The sequence below is a fragment of the Apium graveolens genome, chromosome 5 (assembly GCF_009905375.1).
Source record: "Apium graveolens cultivar Ventura chromosome 5, ASM990537v1, whole genome shotgun sequence".
In the NCBI taxonomy this organism is placed as follows: domain Eukaryota; kingdom Viridiplantae; phylum Streptophyta; class Magnoliopsida; order Apiales; family Apiaceae; genus Apium; species Apium graveolens.
Window position 1 is genome coordinate 176,693,172 of NC_133651.1, and position 13,909 is coordinate 176,707,080.

At 35.4% G+C, this 13,909-nt stretch overlaps 1 long non-coding RNA gene and 1 other non-coding gene across 6 annotated transcripts; both read right to left on the reverse strand.

The window, feature by feature from the left end:
* Positions 1–10,129: 10,129 nt before the first annotated feature.
* On the reverse strand, positions 10,130–13,108 carry LOC141724634 (uncharacterized). Of its 5 annotated transcripts, XR_012576828.1 has the most exons (8): positions 13,030–13,082; positions 12,899–12,943; positions 12,658–12,716; positions 11,537–11,694; positions 11,325–11,357; positions 11,092–11,234; positions 10,869–10,990; positions 10,130–10,767 (listed from the first exon to the last, which is right to left on the reverse strand). It is a non-coding gene; the product is annotated as an uncharacterized LOC141724634 (long non-coding RNA). The 5 variants fall into 5 exon arrangements; XR_012576829.1 differs by lacking the exon at positions 12,899–12,943 and having other exon boundaries at positions 13,030–13,108; XR_012576826.1 differs by having other exon boundaries at positions 12,899–13,089.
* LOC141663062 (small nucleolar RNA SNORD96 family) lies at positions 12,753–12,846 on the reverse strand. The gene has a single exon (XR_012551148.1). It is a non-coding gene; the product is annotated as a small nucleolar RNA SNORD96 family (small nucleolar RNA).
* Positions 13,109–13,909: the final 801 nt, after the last annotated feature.

Consider the following 13,909-nt stretch of genomic DNA (forward strand, 5'->3'; position numbering starts at 1 on the left):
ATTTTTCGATTATAATTAATTTAATTCGAATTATTAAATTAATTTAATTAATTCGAATTTTCTTAATATTATTCTTAAAATTCTGAAAAGCTTGTGTCTTATTATTATTTTATAAAAAAAAAATGGCTCTCAATTTCCAAATTGTCGCGCATAATCTAGTTGGTTATTTCAATCCGGAAAAATGTGATGTTGAAAAATTTAAGCCTTGGATTAGATTTTTAAATGATCATTCGATTGTTAGCTCTGCTATTAAATCAAATGTGATTTTAAACGTCGATCTACTTAGACTGATTTGCACAACCTCTACTGTGGCCGATGATTCAAAATCTTTTTCATTCACCGTGGCAAACACACAGTATGTAGTTGATGAAACAGTCGTCAATCGTGCGCTAAATTTTCCACTTGACAATTTCTGTAATTTACCCTCTGAAAATGATATCACAAATTTTTTCAATGCTATTCACTATCAGGGGGTGATCAATTTAACCAAACTTTCTAAATCAAATTTGGTGTCTGAATGGGATATTTTCTTCGATACACTTTCCAAAGTGTTTGCCAACTGCACAAAATCTAATTTTCATAACATTACTTCCACCCTGCAGTATATTGGTCTTGCGGTTGTTTTCAATCAAAGGATCAATTTTGGCAAACTACTTTTTCCCATTCTCTTGAGACGTCTAACTTCTGCTTTACGTGATCATTCTACAAATCGTAGGGTATCATGTTACTATGCTCGTTTTCTTATGCTCATAGCAGATCATCTACTCACCCCTGAACACAAAGCACTTTTTGCTAACTCTGCTGTAACCGAACCCCCACCAGTTAGCAAAAAGATTTACACTCGCCAAGACACAACCTTCAAATTTATGCAAGTACCAGTACTTGTATCTGCTTTCATGGCCAATTATATTCCCTTGCCTATTTTTAATCTTCCCGGCCATGAACAGCAACCTCAACCTCCAGTGGTTCAAGCCACCCAGGCTCTTCCATTACAGGTAGTAACTCCTCACTCTCTCTCTCACTCTCTTCCTACTTCTGTTAACAGACCCTCAGTGGTTGATAGGGCTGACCATGAAGTTGTAGAACCACAGCTTCAATCCCAGGTCATAGAGCCAAACACAGAGTCTCATTCTATCTCACCCTCTCCCCCACTGTCTAAAATGTTACCCAGAAGATTATTAGGAAGTAGTACAATGTCAAATATGAGTGAACCCTCAGCTCTGCCTCCTCCTAAGAAAAGAAAAACCTATTCTGAGGCATCTGAAAGCTTATCCTTGTCCTCCCAACAGGACATGGACTTTGAAATGGCCAATGAACAGTTACTAGAGGCATTCTCTCAACAGGATGCATTTATTGAAATTCGCCATCGGGCCATGGCATCTTGTACTGAGTCAAGCACAATTCCATTACTCACAATGGAACCATACACTTCCCCAGATAATACTCAGGACACCCAGCGAGGAGTGCACGTAGAGTCGGTTACAGTGCCTGCCATAGTTACGGCAGAAGAGCAGTCACATGCTTCAGAGGGAAAATCTGACTCTCCGCCATCTTTAATAGAGTCATTTTCTCCCCTCCCAGATCCAACAACTCTGGCTCCCTTATGGGATTCTCCACTCACAGATTTATCTGGAGAAAGTGGAGGGCAACTCGGTCAATCTATCCCTGAAGCAATTCAGACATCTATTCCAAAAGATTTGATAGCATTGACTGAGGATCGGGACTCGCGAATTCCCATTGCACCACCACTGACCTCTCTTGAAGAGGCTAGGGTGATTTTTAATGCAGGTACACAAGAACAGCAATTGGAAGACTCCTCACGAGCAATCATATTGAGAGAAACACATGCACGTGAGATGAGTGAACCAAATACGAGTGAACTTCAGGTGAGAGCACACACAGACACTGATACTATCAACCTGTTAGCTCAGATTGCTGCCCTGAAAGAAGAACTTGCTAAAAGTCAAGCTGAAGCTCAAGCATTCAAAGCACAGGTGGTTGAACGGTCTTCTTCTTCCACCTCTGTCGACAATCAGCTTGCAATCATAAGGAATGACATCTCAGATTTAAAGACTACTGTAATACCAAAGCTCAATTCTATTCAGGACACTCCAAATTTATCAGCTGATGACATATCCAACTTCTGCTCCCTACATACAAGAATGACTTCTCTTGAAGACCTCGTTGAGATGAATCATTCACTGGACAACTCAAGATTTCTAAAGATAGAGACGGGCATGGAACATCTAAATGAAGGCATGAAGCACTTATATTACATGATCAAGAATTCTCATTGCCCTAATGAAGAACAAAGAGCTTATTTTGAAGGACCGTCTGGTGGAGGATCAGGCTCTGGAAGTGGTGGAGGTTTCAAAGGAAAGTCAGTAGAGGATCCCTCAACTAAGGGGGAGAAGAAAGGGAGTAGTTCCAAAGGGAAAGAAAAAGATACTTCTGCTGGAGATAAAGGAAAGGCTGATGATGCCTACTACAGTGGAGAACAGGATGACTTCGATATTTTTGACATTCCCACTGAACCAGTTCAGGAAGATAAAGATGGGTTATTTGAAGCTGAAGAAGAAAGTGATTTTGAAGATTGGGAAGAAGAAGATACAGTGGATCCTAGGTTTGAGAAAGAATTTCAGAAAGAGCAGTCAGAGATGCAAAGAAAAGAAGCTGAACTCAAGAAGGTCTCACAGATCATTGATAGGAGAAAAGACATACAAAGAACAGAAACTCTTCAAAAGCAACGTCTTCATGACATTAAAGCTCAAGAAAGGAGAAGAGATGTCAGACTGAAGATTGGTGGAAAGTGGGATGAAGCTAGGAGAGTACTCGATATGCCTCAGCTATGCACTAACAATGATAGGCAGTTCTTACATCTTCTTGACAGGCTGGAAATCTCAAATCCTAACAATGACATGTACATGAATGCTATCAAGACTGAAGTCTCAAGGATCACAGCTGCTTTTGATAGATCCCTAAATGAGATGAGCATTTTTGTATATTGTCAGAGTGAAGGATCATTCAAAGTGTCACTTCATCTATTTGAGAATCGTTCGTTGTCAGAGATTTGGGTTCTTTTAAACAAAGTGAAAAGAAGCTCAGAGTTGAATGAAGTTCTTCGGGAAAGGCTTAAAGAGTTTGCCAGCAGGGCTAGTCCTCAAGTGGTCAACAATCCTCATCAAGTGAGATTCTTTAAGTCTGATTGTCTTCAAATCTGTCAGCTAGATGTACAATCTCTTAAAGACTACTCAGCTAAGCATCTGGTCTGGATGGAACATCATTTGAGAACTGCTGGATATTCATCCATGTTGAAGACTCAAGCTGCTGACTTGATTCAAGCTTATTGTGAGAAGAATGTTAAAAGGTACAATCAACTCAAGAATAAGTTGAAGACAGTTGGAGTTCAACCAGTCAGACCTGCAAGCTTCACTTCAGAAAAGGATCGTGTTTTTGACAAGGAATTGCTTCAAGATTTAGAAGAAGGTGAAGTCAGAAGAGAAGACAACTAAAGTCAATTAGCTCAAAACTCAATGTAATATGATTAGAGCGTTATGAATCAAGATAGACTAATGTAGTTATATGTTCAGGCTAGAGGAACATCTATCTTGTATTCACTTGTAAATTTCATTTGGAATCTGGAAAATGTTAAATATAATCCAGAACTTTTCTGCTATTTACTTTACATTACTGTTTATATCTTTTTCTTATTTGTTAGTTGAGTTATCCTCTAGGTATTTGTTGTTATTGTCTAACAAGCAAATAGGGGGAGATTGAAAGGCATATGTCATAGCCTACTCGTTTATTCGAGTATTTAACTCAACTCAAATAAGAATGTAATAAGTAAATAGTGGATCAAGCATCAGAGAGATCTCACAAAGTAACATCTGTCAAAGAATAAAGAAACATTGTTCATCTGCAGACTTGAAGATTCACTGGAAGAAGTTCAAGAATTTGATCATGCCTCAGTGATGTAAATCAAGATCGTGGATTCAATCAAGTGACAGAGATCTCGTCAAGGTATCATTTATTACAAGGATTCAATCAGAACAACAGAGTCAAGACATGAAGAAACGTCACGAAAGTTAGTCACTCATGAACCAGACAGTACATCGAGTGTCAGCATTGAAGTGACGGAATTGATTCATAAGTCTCAGTGACTTTCAGAAGATTGTCAGAAGAATGGTTGCTGCTCAGCGTTAGTATTAATTCTCCATTAATTAATTAAGTCATATAATTTAATTAAGAAAATAAATTATATCTGCAAGGATTAATTTATTAATTAATTGAATTAAATTGATTAATTAATTTAGAATTAATATTAAGGAATTACAGAATTTTAATTGGTTTAAATCTATTTAAATTGAAACAAGACAATCTGGATTGTATTAATATGACAATCGGTATGACAATCAATAGTCATACCGAAAGTCATGCTAATTCATTTAATTGTCTTGTTAGAATTTTTATTAGATTAAAAATCTGTTATTAATCTTTGCAAGACAATCTGAATTGTACTTATGTAACAATCGGTATGACAATCAATTGTCATACCGAAAGTCATGCTGGTTCAAAGAATTGTCATTGCAGTTCATTCATCTCGGCTGTTTGATAAAAGAAGCAGAAGACTTTTTGTTCATGCAGCAATAAAACAGAACACACCACAAGAACAAAAGAAAAAGCAGCAGAAAAATATTTCATCTATTCTGCAACTTCAAGATCAATTTTCTAGATTGTAAAGTTAAATCCAATCAACTAGAAATACTTATCTTGTTCTTGTATATCTATCTAGCGGATTAAAATCCCTAGAACTTAATCTCAAATCGCTTTTAGCATTTGATCTTTTAATTACAAAAATAGAAAAAGTTCATGTCGAATTTATTCTAAATTTGTAATAATTGATTTGAGATTAATCCCTTGTAACCGATACCGTAGTTGTAACACCTTTCAAGTTTAATAAAAGTTTTATTTAACTTGAATTTTGTTTCACAATTTTATTCCGCATTTTATTCGACGAAACGGTATTGTTTGCATTCAACCCCCCCTTCTACAAACAAATTGGGACCTAACACTGTGTTTGGCAATCCTCTCACAAGATCTTTCTTGACCAGTTCATTTATATTGTTAAAATTTAAATGAGAGAGTTTCTTATGCCAATTTCAGCTTTCTTCAATTGATACTCTACTTAACAGACAGATTGCAGAGCCATCAGCACTTGTTGAAAGCTTAGCTTCATAAATGTTACCACGTCTATATCCTTTCAGAACAACTTTGCCTTTAGATTTACTCACAATTTCACAGTGTTCTTCAAAGAAATCAACATGATAACCTCTGTCACAGATTTGACTTATACTCAGAAGGTTGTGTTTAAGTCCTGAGACCAGAGCTACTTCTTTAATGATGACATTCCCAAGATTGATATTTCCATATCCCAATGTTTTTCCAATGTTGCCATCTCCATAAGAAACACTTGGGCCAACTTTCTCCACAAAGTCTGATAGCAGGGCCTTATTTCCAGTCATATGACCTGAACATCCACTGTCCAGAACTAGAATATTTTTCCTGTTGCCCTGCAATCATAAGGACCACTAATTATTAGTTTTAAGGACCCAGACTTGCTTGGATCCTTTGGTCTTATTAAGTTTGTTAACATTTGCAGCGGATTTAGCATCAAAGTTTATGTTAACATTTTTCTTATCAGAATTTACATTATCAGACTTTGAATCAGAATTTATACTAGAAGGAACAATGGAAACTTTCTTCAAAGAAGGTTTTATTTGATAATAATCATAGTACAGACTATGATATTCCTTACAAGTATAAATGGAATGCCATAAACTACCACAATGAAAACAAGGATTTTGTGGTTTGTATCTAACTGACTGATTCTTAACTCCTGGTTTCGAAGGTAAGGAGTTAATATTCTTATTTTTCCTGCAAAAAGAAGCCAGATGGTTAGAACTTCCACAGATATGACATGTTTTCCTAGGTGCATCAGGAACAGGTTTATAATCATTGCTTTTATTCACACCTTCCTTTCCATTCCTATTTTTCCTAGGTGATTTTACCTTGTTTGCATTCTTGACATCTTTCAGCTTATGCTTAAGCTGCTTCCTTGTCATTAAGCCTATATTTACTTCAGCTGTCTTTTCCTGTTTTAGTTTGTCAGAAGTTAATTCCTCTTTAACTTCTGATTTCTCATTATCAGACTTTACAGTTACAAACTTAACAGGTTTTAACTTTGGCTTTTGCTTAACAACAGGCTTAATTTCTTCAGTTCCTTTATCATTCTTATTTTCTCCATAACCTAAGCCCTCTTTCCAATTTTCACTACTTAGCAAATTTTGAGTTGTTCTACCAGAGTTAGTCCAAGTCCTGATTATTTCTCTTTCCTTTTCTAACTCAGTTTTTAGAGATTCATTCATTTTTAGCACTTCATCCCTAACATAAAAAGCATCATCTCTATCCTTCTGAGTTTGATGGAATATGACTAACTCTTTTTCTAAGAAATCATTTCTTTTCTTATATGCAAGATTTTCAGAAGTTAATCTTTCACATGTTAAAGTTTGATCTCTATAGCTAACAAACATGGTTTTAAGATATCTTCTCAACTCATTAATATCATCAGTATGAAAAGCATAAGTAGTCTGAGGTACCTTTGTTTCAGCAGCTTCAGAACTGCTCTCAGCACTTTCTTTATCAGCATTTGCCATTAATGCATAGTTCTCCTCACTTTCAGAGTCTGAGGTGTCTGTCCAGCTTTTCTGCTTTGTGACAAGAGCCTTGCCTTTGTCACCCTTTACCTTCTTGCAGTCAGGAGATATGTGGCCTTTCTCACCACAGTTATAGCATTTAACATTGGTGTAATCTCCTCTGTCAGATTTTCCTCCTCTTCCTTCAGATCTTCTGAAATTCTTCTTATCAGAACTTATGCGTTTCCTGGGAAACTTCTTTCCCTTCCTGAACTTTCTGTATGCAATCTTTGTGATTCCTTTCACCATAAGAGCACACAGTTTCATCATCTCCTCATCAGCATCAGTCTCAGGCAAGCTTTCAGAATCTGAGTCATCATCACTCTCAGAACTTGATGACTCAGTATCAGACTTTATGAAAAGAGCTTTACCCTTGTCTTTCTTTGAGGAAGCTGCTTTGGGGAATTCTTCTTCAGCCTTAAGAGCAACTGTCCTTGACTTTCCTCCTTTCCTCTTGCTTCTTTGTTCCATCTCCAACTCGTGTGTCTTGAGCATTCCATAGATTTCGTCAAGAGTTGTTTCATCAAGATTGTAGTTGTCTCTTATTGTCGTTGCCTTCAAATCCCAGCATTCAGGAAGAGCTAACAGGAACTTAAGGTTTGAATCTTCAAGATCATACTCTTTATCAACCAATGACAAATCATTCAAAAGTTTGACAAATCTATCATATAAATCATTCAATGACTCATTAGTCTTTGAGTCAAAGTGTTCATACTCTTGAGTGAGTATTGTCTTCCTATTCTTCTTAATTGTGTCAGTTCCCTGACATCTTGTTTCCAGAGCATCCCATATCTCCTTAGCAGTCTTGCAGTTGATTACCCTGTTTGACATTACATTGTCAATGGCACTATGCAGTAAGTGTCGTACCTTAGCATCCTTAGCAATTGATGCTATGTCCTCAGCAGTATAATCACTCTTCTCCTTTGGTACGATCGTTGCTGCTTCACCTGCAACTGCAACAGCGAGTTTGGTTGGTTTGTGAGGACCTTCCTTGATTCTATCCAGGTATTCTGGATCTGTTGCTTCCAGGAACATGGTCATCCTTACCTTCCATATGGGATATTCAGATGGTCTCAGTATGGGGACTCTGATGGTCTCATACCGACTCTGAATTTGTGTCTTTGGTGGTTCCTCAGTTGTGGTAGGCTTAGTTGGAGTTTCTGTGTCCGACATGATTGTGTTTGGATCTTTAACTGTATGTAAGTTAACAGATAGGCTCTGATACCAATTGTTAGGTCACACACACACTGTAGAGGGGGTGAATACAGTGTATAGGACACTCAAATCGAACTTAAAGAACTTGAGTAACAGAAAACAAACTTTATTGAAACAATAAACTCTGTTACAATATGGAACTGTTACCTCTCAGTGATGAACAAATATCACGAGAGCTGCTAGGGTTATATAGAATAATAACTTCGATAATGATAACACTTATAGTGTAAACCCTATGCCTGTGTTTATATACTACACAGTTACAAGATAATCGCTAATTGATATGGAATATAATTCTGCTTCCTAAAATATATCAATCAGATATCTTCTATTCCAAGTATTCCATTCTTCACGGAATTCCTTCTTCATGCATATCTCTTCTTATGTTTTATCTCTATCTTCTTTCCTTTAATCAGCTACTGTCCTTATCTGATCGTCCTTCAGCACTTAAGTTCTGATATCTATCTTCTGATGATTATCTCCTGATAATATAAGTACTGATATCCTTAAGTCCTGACTTCCAGTATAAGTACTGATCAACAGTTAAGTACTGATCTATCCTGTTCACACAAGATCTGAAAGCTAAACATAAGACATATTAGCCATAACATTATCAAATATATCTAACAAAGTATGAAGGTGTTATGGATAAGGCAGACCAAGGAGAATCCAGTCAAGAATTTCAGAATCAGTTTGTCCGAAACAGGAGTAAAAGATTCAGGAGACAGAGTTTCTCCCAGAGTAGGTCTGATACTATCTTAGTTGCTTCTACTCCAGCTCAGTCAGTCAAGTCTGCAGTGGATTGCAAGTCCTGTGATAGGAGATACAATGGTTCGTGTAAAAATAATGTGCAATGTTTTAATTGTGGTCATAAGGGTCATTATGCATTTGAATGCAATCTAGAAAATCCAGGAGTTACGTTTTACAATTGTGGAAAAGTTGGGCATATTGCAAGGAGTTGTAGAACGGTTACTCAAGATACTACATCTCAAGGGCCAACATCCAGCACAGCTAAAGGCAGAACTTTCAAAAGGACCAAGAGATCGAGCGTTTAGAATTTGGACGTAGTTGCAGCTGATTTGACACCCTTCGAGCTAGAAGAATTCGATGTGATTTTAGGAACGGTTTGGTTGTCCTGTAGTAAGGCAATGAGTGGTTTTTAGAAGAAGCAAATTGTAGAGTGTATAGAAGCCAATAATAAGGTAAGTTTCTAGGTGCAGAAGCAATATAATAAGTTCTACCAATCATGCGAGAAAAAGAGTAATAAGCTAAGGATATAAGGTAGATCCACCATGTGTAAAGATACGAAGAAGAAAATACTTAAGCTGGAGGAAGTGTGAGTAATAAATAAATGCCCCGGAGTCTTTCTGGAGGCCAGTGGAACGAAATAATTACTTCGATAATTGTAAAAGTTATTGGAAAGGGAAGTGAGCATACCAGATATAGTCCCTTGGGGTGCACCAGTGATGTTGTTGGAGAAGAGAAATGAAATTATGAAATTGTGTACTGATTATCGGAAGTTTAAAAAAACGATGAATAAGAATAAGTAACCCTATTAAGAATTGATTACTTATGTGACCTAATTCAAGGAGTGTGTTATTTCTCGGGGATTGACTTAAGATCCAGCCTGAGGACATATCACAGATTACGATTAGAATGAGTTATGAGCATTCCAAGTTCTGGTGACATTATGTGGAGTAACAAGTGTATCAGTTGTTTATAAGAAATTAAGGAACATGGTGTATAAGGAGTACTTGCACTACGTCATAGATTGCTTTAAGCAACACCCTAATTGTGTTGCTATAGATCCGAAAAAATGTTGCTAAAGGCCCAAAAAGGGCTAAGGTAACATCAAAGTTATGTTGACCCGTAACTAGTTAGTATAGGTATCTATAGCAACATAGAAGCTATACTATTACAACACAGCAAATCCTATTATAATAGATCTCAATAGCGACCTACTTTTGTCTCTATAGTAACATATGCATAGTGTGTTGCAACAAATCTTAAAATTTCTTTCAGAAATATAGGGCCCACATGTGGACCCACATAAATAATTCTTAAAAATTCATATTCAGCAATTTGTTTTGTTCTTTTTTCCTTTTATTTTCATAAATATAATCATAAATAGTCAAATATTTAAATCCAAAAATAAATTGAGATACTCCAAAAATAATTACATTAATAACTCAATTTAAATCAATAAATATGAACTCATAAATTATTACAATTAAATGAATCAAGTTTTGTAAAAATACTACAAAACCAATATGTAAAAATACTACAAAACCAATTAACAGAGAAAGGCTTGCATATTTGCTCAGGTAATGGAGGGCCTTCAACAGCTTTCCAACAGTCGGTATCCTTCTCATAGACCTTAAGTTTTATCCTTTCATGTTCCGGAATAACAAATAAGTGCCCGTAAACAACTACACTTGAACCAGTCCAGCCTTCCCTCATACCAGCCAGCAGGCATACTCTCCCAGTTATTAGTTCTTTGGTCATATATTTGACCTTTCGGTATTTCATAAAAGGGCCAGAACCATCCTTCAGTAACAAGAATCCAAGCTCCTTTCGACATGTGAAGAATCTTTCCTTACTACCAAATAACTGATACCACTGCCTACAAACAGCCCTGCACGTTGTATGTCGCTCTACTGACAGGCGTAAGAGACAATTGAGAGCAACATCATCTGGAAAACCTGGATCAACTGATAAGAGTTCACTTGTAACAATTTACTCAAGTTATATCAGGAGCTACCTTGTGATTATAAGAGTCTGTCCCATCATGGTCTCCAAACTGCCGAGTTCAAACAAGAAATGGTTTCACAGTACATCAGACATAATCCCAATCAAAACTACATTAAAGATCCAAAGGATATCTTGAGTGGAAAGACAAACCCAAAATAGATTGTCTGAGAAAACTGGATCACCTCCAGCTAATAATTTTGACCCTCCTGTTTTCAGATCAACTGATCGAATGGAGCTACTCTCACTATCAGCAATATATGCCACCTTCAAACCTGAAAAAGCACAAAAGAAGAGAACCAGTGTGTGGCTTAAGTCGCTCAGAAATTCCAAATCATGCTAAAATAAGAAATAACTACTATGCTAAATATAGTACCTGGTGACAAAGAGATTCCAGAAGGTTGGGCAAACGATGTATTTAGAGACCCCAACTTTTAAACCCTCAATCACTTCCTCAATTCTCTTAACCCCTTCTACCAAATCACCAGAAAAATCATCCACCACAGTCTTAATCAACCACTACAATCAGTATGTAATTACACATGAAGCTTGTAGTTACAGCAAGCTCACCAAATTTAAAACTCAAAGAAGCGGGTGGAATAAGCATACCTGTGACGTAAAAGAGGTGCTAATGCTGCATACCTGAAAAGATACCACATAGAATTAGTGATCGCTCCTGAAATGTATACACGTGAAACAGGTAAAGGCAGAAGTCAATCTGCGCCCTTAAGACATGCTTAGTGACCTCTTTTACGTTAAAGAGAAAAAGAGGTAAAATCTGCAGTTAACATAACTAACTGGCAGTTAGAGAAGAAAATTACCTTCTTAAACCATCTAACTCCTCAGCAGTAAGATAGCATTCCCTGCATAAAGCATCAGTTATAAGGTCTTCCGGACTTTCAGTCCCGCGAACAGCAATCACAACAGATTTGAGGTGATGAAGTACGACAATAAAGTAGGTTGCTTTACACTTTGCCATCTAATAAATAAAATAAAGAACAAAGAAAGAGCATTAGTTGATAAGAAAACATACCGAAACAATTTCCAAAAAAGCTCAAGATCTAAATATTAAAAAATGAATACTAACTGGAGGAACTTAAAAATTGCAACCTTGAAATAATCAATGCCTACAAAGGCTGAGCTGCCTCTACCAAAGAAATACTAATATTCTATATAACCTGGTCCAGTGCTGAGTATTATTTTGTCGATTCTACAGTGTCACCTTATAAGCAAAACTACTTTAAATTGCTTCTATAGAAGAGGATAAAACTAATTAGAATGTTCGTAGTAGCAAATATTGATATTAGTAGTTCTGACTCAACAGAAATGCACAGAGCTAAAGTACGATATTGGAGCATGAGGTCACTGAGCATGTCTTTAAGCAACATTACATGACAAATTGTCGGAAGATATAGAAGTTATAATTTGATCAAGTAGCAAGTTCAAATACACAATTAATAACTAGTTTGCACTGCCACATAACAAATAATCAAATATTTGCAAGCAATAACAAGCATAACAGATACATTGCAACATTTGCAATTAATCAAATATGTAAACCCCAATCGATAGACTTAGCTAGAACACACAAATCAAATAAAATAAGATTCAACTTAAACTTAATTAATAAGATCTTAATTGCAAAAAACTTAAAATGCAGCTTGAGACACCATTTAAGCTGAGTCTTCTCTTAGTTATCTTTGTTGATTACATTTCCACTACATTATTCTATCAATAAGGGTTTATCCAACAACTCGAACAAACTCAAACAAAAGTGATAATTAACAAGAAAGATCTGTTGGATTAATATGACAAGTTTATGTGCAACACAATTCAATTGAACAAATTTAAGTGGTAATAAAACTCTACAGCAAGAAATTTAAATAAATCAGCAAATAAAGTAACGCAAACATAAGTAAACTAAAACGAATCTATTTCTTACCAAATTCCAATTCTTTCACACATTTAATCTCCGTCAAACTCAGCCCCATTATGTTTGCACTAAAAACAGCAAAAAAAACACTTACAATCAAAGAAATGCCTCAGAATTGCAGAATTAATCAACAAGCAGCTTAAAAAGCAATTCAGTCCCGAAAGATGGTGTATTTTAATTTAATTTCCTCATCAGTACCAAAGTAAACAAAACATAAAGCAATCAAATTAAAAACACAACATAAACTAACAATTAAGTGATAATGTTCAGACAGCCAAGGGGTTGTCTTCAGAACCTAGGAAAAAACCCCATCAGAAATGGAATAATTACAGTTTAATTGAAAATAGATACATGGAGATGTAAGTCTTGAAGAGAGGGTACATGGCTAAAGGGCGTTTGAAACGAGAGATGAGAAGATGTAAGAAGCCAAGAAGCACATAAAAGAGTCAAGGTTTGTATGTATATAACGATTAGGGTTTATTGTTTTTATTGGGCCTTTTTACTAATCTAAGCATTGAGGCTTTGGATCGGCCCAATGTCAAACGCATGACCCAGAATTTTAATCTGTCCGTTAAATTTATCTTATTACTCTACATTTTTTAAACAAGACTATGTAATTATTATGCGTTTAGAAAAAGTGCTGTTGAAAAAAAATATTATTGTAAAATATAAATGACTCTTTGATAATTTTTTGTTATCAGTATCCGCTTTGTTAAAAATTTCAATTCCCCGCTTTGTTAAAAATTTGGCCGCCCAAGCCCAAACAAGATTTTACAGGCCCAACCCATTTAATTTTCACCATTTACTTGTTTTTTAATTTTTTTAATTTTACACATTATATATAATTTAAAAATACAATTAATTTAATTATTTAAAAAAAAACTATTACTAGCTTTAAGATATTTTTCAATAAATAGACATTTCACTCATTTTAATAAAAAAAATTAGATTTATTAAACTAACTATTAAAATTTATTCTTTTAATTTTAAATTTAAATGAACTTTTTTGATGGTTATAAAATGTAAATATATAAATTGTTTGATATAATCTTACTTTCCGGGACAAATCAATGAATTATTTTATCTAAATCAAATATTTATAAAAATAAATTATATTTTTAGTTTAACTTTAAATTTAAATTTTCTTTTATTCTTAGTCTATAGCAACACATTATATCATGTTAACTCTACTTAACACATCAATGTCCTATGGCAACACAGTACTATACCTTTAGTAACGCGCATAGTGTAGGTGTTATGA